This window comes from Limulus polyphemus, unplaced genomic scaffold (genome assembly GCF_000517525.1).
Source record: "Limulus polyphemus unplaced genomic scaffold, Limulus_polyphemus-2.1.2 Scaffold3952, whole genome shotgun sequence".
Lineage (NCBI taxonomy): Eukaryota > Metazoa > Arthropoda > Merostomata > Xiphosura > Limulidae > Limulus > Limulus polyphemus.
In genome coordinates, this window is record NW_013669562.1 from 71,034 (window position 1) to 81,094 (window position 10,061).

General features: G+C 31.9%; 1 protein-coding gene across 2 annotated transcripts in view; it reads left to right on the forward strand.

Moving 5' to 3' along the window:
* Nucleotides 1-8,062: 8,062 nt before the first annotated feature.
* The window catches only part of LOC106470336 (transmembrane protein 243-like), an 18,175-nt gene continuing 16,176 nt past the window's right edge, over nt 8,063-10,061 (forward strand). Inside the window, exon 1 of one of the 2 annotated variants that reach the window (XM_013930887.2) lies at nt 8,063-8,137. The gene's annotated coding sequence lies outside the window, so the exon portion shown is untranslated. Of the gene's footprint in view, nt 8,138-8,248; nt 8,311-10,061 lie in introns of those variants that run through there. The other variant, XM_022398953.1, reaches the window with a different exon arrangement.

The window sequence follows — 10,061 nt, forward strand, 5'->3', positions numbered from 1 at the left end:
ACTGATTCTGGTCAGCCATTACTGGTTTCAAATTCAACTGGATATTTTTGGACTTTCCAGTTATACTACCTCCATGAGCTTCCATATACTGTTCTACCAGCTTGATGATCTTGTCTACATCTTTTGGTGCCATCTTCATACCGTTCGGTAATAATCGGCGTCGTATTTAATTTCAATTCAAATGTACAACAAGTAGAGGAGGGGTTCTATAGATCAAAATCAGTGTTTCACAACCTTTTTTTGTTTCCAAACCACCTGATTATTATATTTTTATTATGGCGGAAACCAAAGGGGTGTACGCACCTTGTTGTTGCTTTCTTTCCATAATTACGCAAACCTTTCTACAGACCATCTGAAGGAAACTCTTTAAATATGGATTGAGGACAGTCGCTCTGTAAAATGGTTTATTTTTTATTGCAATAATTCGTTATAGGATATATCTTAAAAGTTAAATACTAAGACAATATTTAGTTTTGAAGATATTCAGCAGACTCGCAATATCACAGAGTGCTTTTCTCCAATTATCGTTCGCTTTCTTCACCAAGGCCACTGACTATATCGTATCACCATATTAGTTAATTTAAGATTATTGTAATTACTCTTCATCAAGGCGACGTAAAATAGAGGCGACAATTTATTTAATTGGCTTAGATATTTGCTTGAAAACGCAAAAGTGTGTACACTTTATTTAAGATTTTTCATAAGAGTGATGTAGACAAGAGAGTGAAAATTGTACATTCTATGAAACTGTATTACTAATTCTATAAAACAAATAATAGGTACGCAAATAACGATTTATAAACATAAGTAAACATTTTCATTGATGGTAGAACATACTACGTGTTTCCACAGAACATGGTCTGTATTCTTCATGTATGATCAGTACTAAGCAATACCTGGTTTATATATAGTTACAAAGACAAAAGACACAAGGATTAAATGTGACAGAAACGGTGTCAGCAAGTGACAGGATATGGGTAAAAGTTAAGTCTGGTCAAGTGTATGAACGGTGAATAGACCTTGTCAAATACGGCTGATGTTGCTAAGACCATTAGACAGTTTAGTGAGAGATTGTTTGCTTTGATAATTTCTATAGTTTCTAAACAGTCGCTTTCTTTTTTAATTTTGAATTGGTGTAGCAATAATAAATAAATACTATAACGTATGTGTATTGTTATAGATATTTTGTAATCGTTATCACAATATAATTAAATATTAATAAATATATGTAATATAGCGATGATCTCACGGGTAATAGGCTTTTACTGATATGGTATCTTTGGCCTACTGGTCAGGGCGCTCATAATCTGAGGGTCGCGAATTCGAATCCCGTTAGAATATGCTCGCCCCTGTCAGCCATGGAATTGTTATAATGTGACGGTCAGTACCACTATTCGTTGGTAAAGTGTAGCTAAAGAGTTGGCGGGGAGAGGTAATGACTAGCTAGCTGCCTTTCCTCTAGTTAATCACTTCAAAATCAGGGATGGCTAGCACAGATAGCCCTCCAGTAGCTTTGCGTGAAATTAATCAAACTAACAAATTTTCCAGCTCATTTGCCTTAGAGTCAGAACAGTCAGTTAGGGCCCGAAAGGATACAAAACTACTGAACGCGTTTCTTCCGGAATTCGAACCGAGTTCGTCGAACAGAAAGAGAGTTGGGACACAAATGCGCATGTCACAAAAATTTTTATTGGCATAAAAACCAAAACACAATAGAATACAAACGAATTCAGGAAGTGAGCCTCGTTGATATGTATTACACTGATAAGTGCAGTGAAAATTTTATTAAAAATATTTTACCAGCTCGGTATGCCTTCCCCCTCTCCTTAAAACTTCAAAGTTACCCTTGAATGAAATTAAAATAAAATCCAAACTTAACTTGAATTTTACTAAAAATTATACCCTACCTTTCTCGGAAGGCATGGTCTGTATTAAAAATCAAAGTCACGTTAAGCTAGCTCACTGATTCTGTCCATTAATGTAAAATCAAAAGTTAAAATAAAGTAAAATCGACTAAACTCCGCGAAAGCTCTCTAAGTGGAGTCTACAAAACCTTTTCAGTTTTAATTTTACTCTCCCGAAGCAAGCATTTAACAAAGACAAATTTGCACACGTTTCTACGTTCAGTAGGGTCCTCATGTGTTCACAATGTAAATGCGTGGCAGCCCTTACTTTTCAGTAGATTCGTCAAAAGAAAAACAACAACAACAAAAAACAACTATATCTCTCACAACAATGTTATATTTCTCGCAGGATAATTCGGATAACCAATGGTGAACAAACATGCTATGGACTCCAGTGAAAGACAAAGTTGAGTACTTTACTTGAGTACCTCATATCCTTCAAACTGAGAATGAGCCCAAACCAAAAATTAAATTTAAAAACTAAAACTAAGACCTAGTTAACCATTTTTTAAAACAAAAATGTTAATATTATAGAATATTAATATAAAGATGAAATTTATAGAAGGAATGGCTATTTGTTTATACTTTTATTGTTGTTGTTGTTTTTTGTAAATTTCATTTAATAATTTACGAAATGTTTGTTTTTATTACAGATATAAGCTTGGCGTTTTTAAGTTTAATTTGGACTAATTAGCAGAAAAGGCTTCTCCTCAACAGCACCCGCAACACACGTGCTTTGAAAGAAATAAATGGACTGACTTTCACTTTTGTACTGCGACATAACTAAAAGTACAGAGTGCGTTCAGTAGCAGGATGACGCCAACTTCGAATCTTCTCCTCTACAGCTAGACATGCTAAGCTACGCCCGGTCCAAGTTTAAAACAGTAATTTCCAGTTCTCCTGACTTGTGGTTATAAAAATGCCGAATATTGTTTTTCTGAAGTAACATTTAAGTTAACTTTTTTGCAAAGAAATGAGAAATAACTAAATCACGTTAAACTAGAAACAATGTTGTTTTAGATATTCTAATATAGAAATTGTTGAAAGAGTGGAAATTGGGGAACATCTGGGTACAAGTAATCATTGCTCTATTAGTTTCGATGTTTTGCTGCATATGGAGATCAGTAATAATGATGTTTTGGTTACAATTTTTAAAAAGCAAATTTTGAAGGGATGCGACAAAAATTATCTGTTGTGAATTGGGCAGCTGAATTATTTGGAGACACTTATCAAATGTGCAAAATGTTTAAGGATAAATTTAAAAAACATTCGAGATAAATAATGTTCATTATAGAAAGAAAAGCATCACAAATTTAAGAAATTTAGATTGACTGGTATGACAGAAGATTTAGAAGATTATAGAAGATCAGGAAAGTTGGTCAAACAGGAAATTAGGACATCAAAAAGGATGAATGAAAAAAGTTTGCCGAAAATACAAAAATTAACAGTAAGGATTTCTTTAACTACGTTAAGGGTAAGCAAAATGTTAGGATTGGTGTAGGGCCCTTGAGGGATAACAAAGAAAGGCTTGTATTTAATTATTATGAGATGGCTGGATTATTAAATTCTGCTTTTGTTCAGTTTTTATTAATTAAGATTTAAGCAGTGTTTCTCATCTTGAACAGTTGACAGATGGAAACAAGGTCGGACGATATGATTGCATTAATTCTGAGCTTGTTAAGAAAAAATTTGGAAATTTAAAAAATGATAAGGCTCCTGGGCCAGATAATAGTTCCCCAATGGTTTTGAAGGAGGTTAAGGATTGGATATGTGTGCCAATTGCTATTATTTTTAGTAAGTCCTGAATAGTGGGCAGGTGCCAAAGGATTGGAATAAGCTAATGTCACTCCTCTTTTCAAGGGACGTAATAAAAATTGTCCAAGTAATTATAGGCCTATTAGTCTTACATCATTTGTGGGAAAAGTTTTGGAAAGTCTGATAAAAGATGCATTACAAAGTCATTTAACAAAGTTTAGAATTTTATTGAATAGTTAACATGATTTCACTAAGGGAAAATCTTGCCTTAGAAATCTTTTGACATTCTTTGAAAAGGTTATTGCTTATGTAGATGAGGGTAAAGGTGTATATTTGGTGTATCTGGATTTTCAGAAAGCCTTTGACAAAGTGCCACATAAAAGGCTTGTAAATAATTATCTCTTTAGGTGTGGGGGATAAGTTAGGTAAATGGATAGAAGAGTGGCTGAATGGAAGAAAGCAGAGGATTGTTATAAATGGAGTTCAATCAGACTGGATTAATGTCATAAGTGGGGTACCTCATGGTTCAGTCTTAAGACCTTTGGTGTTTTTGATTTAAACCAATAACATAGATGAATAAATTGTCAATAAATTACTTAAATTTACTGATGATACTAAGGTCTTGAGTGTTGCTAAATTAAAAGGATGCTGATGCTTTACAAAATAATTTAGATTATTTAGTGAGTTGGGAAAATAAATGGAAGATGGGTTTTAATTATAATAAATGCAAGATAATGCATGTGGGTTATCATAATTTAAATTATAACTGATGGGAATAACTTTAACAGTGTCATGAAAGTACGGAATCTCGGTGTAATGATTGATCTGTCTCTTAAACCATCCAAACAATGTGCTGTTGCTAGTGGTAGGGCAAATAGGATTTTAGGTTGTATCTACAAAAATATTGAATACAAGTCTAAAGAGTTTATAATTTCATTATATAGGTCACTGTTTAGACCACATTTAGAGTATTGTATTTAGTCTTGGCCTTCTTACCTTAGAAAGAACATTGAATTGTTAGAAAGGGTTCAGAGAAAGGTTAATAGAATGGTTACTGGGATGAAGAGGTTATCATATGAGGAGATATTAAGTTCTCTGAAGTTGTTTTTTCTCGAAAAGAAAAGAGTTAGAGGGGATCTGATTGAGCTATTTAAGGTTGTCGAGGGAATTGATAGTGTTGATATATAGTTTTTTTTCATACTTAACGAGGATAGTAGGACTAAAGGACACAAGTATAAATTTTTAGCAAGGTAGCTAAGACAGTTTTATTTTTCTAATTGGGTGTTTGGTCTCTGGAATAGGTTACCATCGGATGTTGTGGAGGTAGTAAATTTAAGTGAGTTTAAGAGAAAGCTTGATAACTATATGAATGATAAGGGCTGGATTTAAGATTTTTATTTATTTATTTGATAGTTTCAGTTTAGTTTAGAAGATGGGACAGCCAAGATGGACCAATAGACCCCTTGTTGTCCCTAAACGTTATATTATGTTATTTTACCTTTATCAAGTACACTGGCAAAGTTTTAATTAAGAACGATTGAAAAAATTTCAAACTGTTGAGAAGAATAGTTTTGCCACCTAAATTGGGGGATGGCAAGATACTTTTCTAGAGTGAATTTTGGAATATGAAATTGTAAAGTTTTACAGGAGTTGCTTTTTTAGTTTTTAAAATTATTCTTTCTTTAACTAAGTTATTTTAGGATTTACAGATGACTTATTTATAGTTTTTAAATCATACAACTTTGTAGTTTATTGAAATTCTCGAAGCAATTAAAATACCTAATATTTACTTGAATAACTCGCTAGAATCATTTAACTAAAGATTTTCCAATGGACTGTCAAATTCGCAGCTTACCTAATGTAAATATTACATTTCAGGTTTATTTTATGCAGTATAATTTCTACTACGTGAAGAAGATGAAGAATGAGCTTTATATGGACACAGATATGCAAGGGCGCCGTCAGGGAGGGAGGGCAAACGGGACCGAGCTTGGAAGGGTTTTAATTTATTTTATTAAATTAAATTAACAATACATTAGTCCTTTTAAGTCCTGGAAATATTTTTTACCCTTTTATCTGCATTCAAATAATACCTTAAACTTCAAACGTTTTGTTGTTATGGCTTGTAGATGATTTGCTCCAAACAGGTTTGCATGTGCGTGCTTGACATACTTTATTTACCGTTATCATGTATGCATTATGCTCACTAGATTGAGAGGGGGGAGTGAAGATAGAGCCCATTGGAGAACTCTGCCTCCCCCCGTCTGAGATATAATATTTAAAAAAATTAAATTGTGAATCTCCCCGAATGAAAGTGTTAATTTTTCTGCCTCTCAAACTAACTTCCTGTCTCCTTACGTCCCCCAAATAAAAAAATCCTAAAAAACACCATTAGAGGGCACCTTTATCAAAAGACTTGTCTCAGGCCCCAAAATTCTTGGCTGCGTCTCTTCAGCTGTGGTTGCATACATAGAATACACGAATGATCTAAGTTATGTTGAATGTTATTATATTCATGCTGAATCACAGACTGAAACTGAAGTGATACACTTGAATACAGTTGCTAAAATTGTAATCGACATCTTGTTAAAAAAAGCAATATAAAAGGAAAACATCATTTTTACGTGTTAATATAATGCTATTGGTATAATTTCATTAGATTAGCAATGTTGAAAGTTATATAATTAATCGCATTTGTTATAACACGTTAGTATTATGCTTATTTTAACACTACATTGTTTATTCAATCTTTAAGGTATTTTTATGATGAAGAAGAAGAGTGTCTACCATATCCATAGTGTGGTTGAAATATTATTATAAATTTTTCTTCTTGGTAAACCCTAAGGGAATGAATAAAGAATGTGGTGTTAAAAATACAATAATTCTAATACTAATGTTCATAATGTTAGAAAAACAAGTTAGTACAAGAAGTCTTAATAGGGTTATAGGGTTTTTTATTCATTTCTAATATTAATGTCTAACGACAAATATAATTAGTTGTATAATAACGCTCTTCCAGCTTAGAAAAGTCATTCACTCCATAACAATATTAAAAGTGCATGAAAAATTACTCATTTAGCTACGCCTATTGCCATTATTGTTGTCTGAACTTCTAAAACACAAAACTGTCAACAAATACATACACTGAAAACAGCATAATATATTTTTCAAATTCAATACATAAGTAATAGGCATAAAGTTGAAATGAAATTGCATAACAATATGAAACATTTACCAATTTTGTTTTGTAATTACATACTTCCGATACCTATGCCACACGTATGATTGGTTATACGGATAAACATAAACATTGAAGGGTATAGACTCAAAATACCAGGTAAATTAAAATATCATTAAATTTATAAATCTATATAAATTTATATATCTTGTGTAGTTATTTAACTAAACATAAATCGTTATTCACTCAATGTCATCTAAATACTGATTATAAAGATTGTGATACTTAATTAACTGAAAAAATATTCGACAACGGTAAACGACTTTTAGTTAATTTTTTCATTTTCACGTTAACTAATGAATAGTTATTTTTTGCACGCTTCCGTTACTTTTTTAAACACATTATTTGACAAGATACAATCACGAAATGGCTCTTTTTGTCGCTAATCGTCATACTAATATGTTGTTACGACAGCGGAAGTCACGTGACCCTGGTAACACGTCATGAGTTTCTAGAAGGCTCATGACTGTTACTGGCAAATCTAGTGTTTGCCAGACGCCCTCTATTTTTCTATATAAGCCTGGCAAATAAAGAGGAGATATAATTGCAGATAGCAGATTGAAGAGAGATATAGAGATAGATAATTGAGTCAAGTGAGCAGTAATGACCGTAAGTAAAGTGCGTGAATCATTGTGAATTATAGCGTGTGTTTAAGTTAAAGTGATTGTGGAAATTAAGTGTATTGCAAAGTTGTATTGAGAAAGAATAAACTAGTTTTATTTAAGAAAGGACTCGTATCTCTGAAGTTTCTGGGAAAGAATTTCTACAGAAAATTAACAACCGAACAGAGGCGTAACAATGTGATAAAAGTCTTGTCTCTATTTTCTGTATTACTCGTGATTGTAAATTATTCCAACAAATTTTACATTAAAAACTGATTTTGAATTATCATTCTAAATTTGGTTTTGTTTTTGAATACTTAATTCGTATTTAACCAGAAAGTTAGGAGTTGAATGAATAAAATATTAAGGTACTCGAAGGTTACAGAGAAAGGCAATAATGGAGGCTTATTAATTCGATATAAAAGATAGGTTTTAATTTCAATGTAGTGATTATTTATTTACAAAAAAATACAATTAATTTCATATGTTCTATTATTATGAATCCTTATAACAGGTGTCGCTATCATATAGTAAAAAAAAATTGCTAATTATCACATGATGCTTTGTATTTATTTTCAAGAAGTTAGCTCGTAACTTTGAAAATTCAGAATTATTTTAAATAAGTTTAATAAATCAAGGTTAGTTTTATTTCCAAAATAAATTTAACCAGCTTTTGAAATTACATCCTTACTAGTAGAACTATAAGTATTACTAAGGGCTGAGGTGTGGTTTAACTTTAACGCGTAGACTTTAGAAATTACATTTAGAGTAAGTTAGACCGACTATGAGGTGTTGCAAAGTTACATTAAAAGTAAATGATTAACTTCATTAAGTTTAACAATAGCTTTAATACTAGCGGTAATAACTGTTAAAGTGATGTTTAGCTTTGTCTATTTTTAGGTTTTCGAGTTGTATATCTTAGTAATACTAATAGTAGTTTATACAAATCGCCTAATTGAGTAATTCTGATTATTGCTTAGTTACCAATACTTTTCTTTTATTATTGGTACTGATTAATAACTTGTTTATATACTACATTTTGGCTCTTTATCTACTGCAGTCATTTGAGGATAAGACATGAGAATGGCTGTGTTTGAGGTGGTACTAGTAATGGCTGGGACTAAATCCTGGGCCGCCTTGGTAGAAAGGCTATTACTATTACGTTGAAGTCAAAAGATAGATTATTTAAGTCATTGGAAGTGGGGAGGGAGGGATCCTGGATGAAGAGATAGTACACCAACTTTTTAATCAAGAACTTACGAAGACCCATATTTTTATAAAAGAAAACTATGATTGATTGTGTTTCTTTCAAGTTTAAAACCTCCACTGTTGTTTTTAATTAATTAAACAATTCTTACTTGTAATTTGTATTAAGCTGATACTGAAGAAAAAAATTTAGAATTTAACTAGACTAGTGAGACAGAAGCTTTAGTTCTAAAAACTCTATTTTCCTTGTTGAGTTAGAATTTAACAACTTAGGCAGATTTTATCATATATGTCTTAATTAGTTGAACAGCAATTGTAATGTCATTAGAAGGAACATAATAATGATACAAGATGCTAGAAATACAATGACTAAAGAAGCGTAAGGCATCTCTCGGTATCATACTTCCTAAAGCATTCATCTTGGGAACTGAAGGTTAAAGGGTCATATGTGGAGAGGCTGCACTGCCTGGGTCTGTATAATATACCTAGTGTGGAGGAAGAAAAGCTCCAGCTGTTAATTAATTCTACTACTCCTCTAGCATGCACCTATATTTTTCCTTTAGAAGTGTAGTCCTGCACATGTGTTATTTTTAAAGAATGTTATTGTGTGCAAAGACAACATTGGTACAAGATGTGATGTGTGTAACTTCACACAAACACACTTATGTAACTGTTTCTTTCTAATGTATATTACATCAGAAGAAAAGCTAAGACATATGAAACTTATTAATCTTCAAAAATGTGTGTTGTGGGGATTGATAAATTTAACATCATCCATAAAACTTATACTCAATTAACTAAAACCTTGTACCATTTTGTTGCCTATAGAGAATACAACTACATATAGTTAAGTTCAGTATCTGTATGTGTTTGAGCAAATTTTGTTAAAAGTTTGTTTAATCACTTTGAGCTAAATGATTACTTGCTTAACCCTTTGTTTGATGAGTCACTGTAGCTGACTTTAGTTTTGGGCTATAATTATTCCCCCCCCCCCCAGCAAGAAAAACTAAATTATTACAAATGTAATGAAGATAATATAAAATTAATGCTAGATTTGGACTGGGATGCATTGCTTGTAGATAAAAATATAGAAGAAGCATGGACTATTATTAGTGATAAATACCATAATTGTGTCAATGTAAATGTACCAAAGTATAACAGCAATAATAAAGAAAAAAATTAAACCCCTATGGTTTAATAGAGGGACTGCTAAAGCTGTCAGGAGCAAGACATGTGCTTAGCAAAAATTTAAACTTAGGAAATCTAGAAGAATTTATAAAGAATATGTAAAACAGAGAAATAAGTCAGCAAGAATTACTAGAAGAATAAAATGCAAATTAAAAACATTTTTTTGTT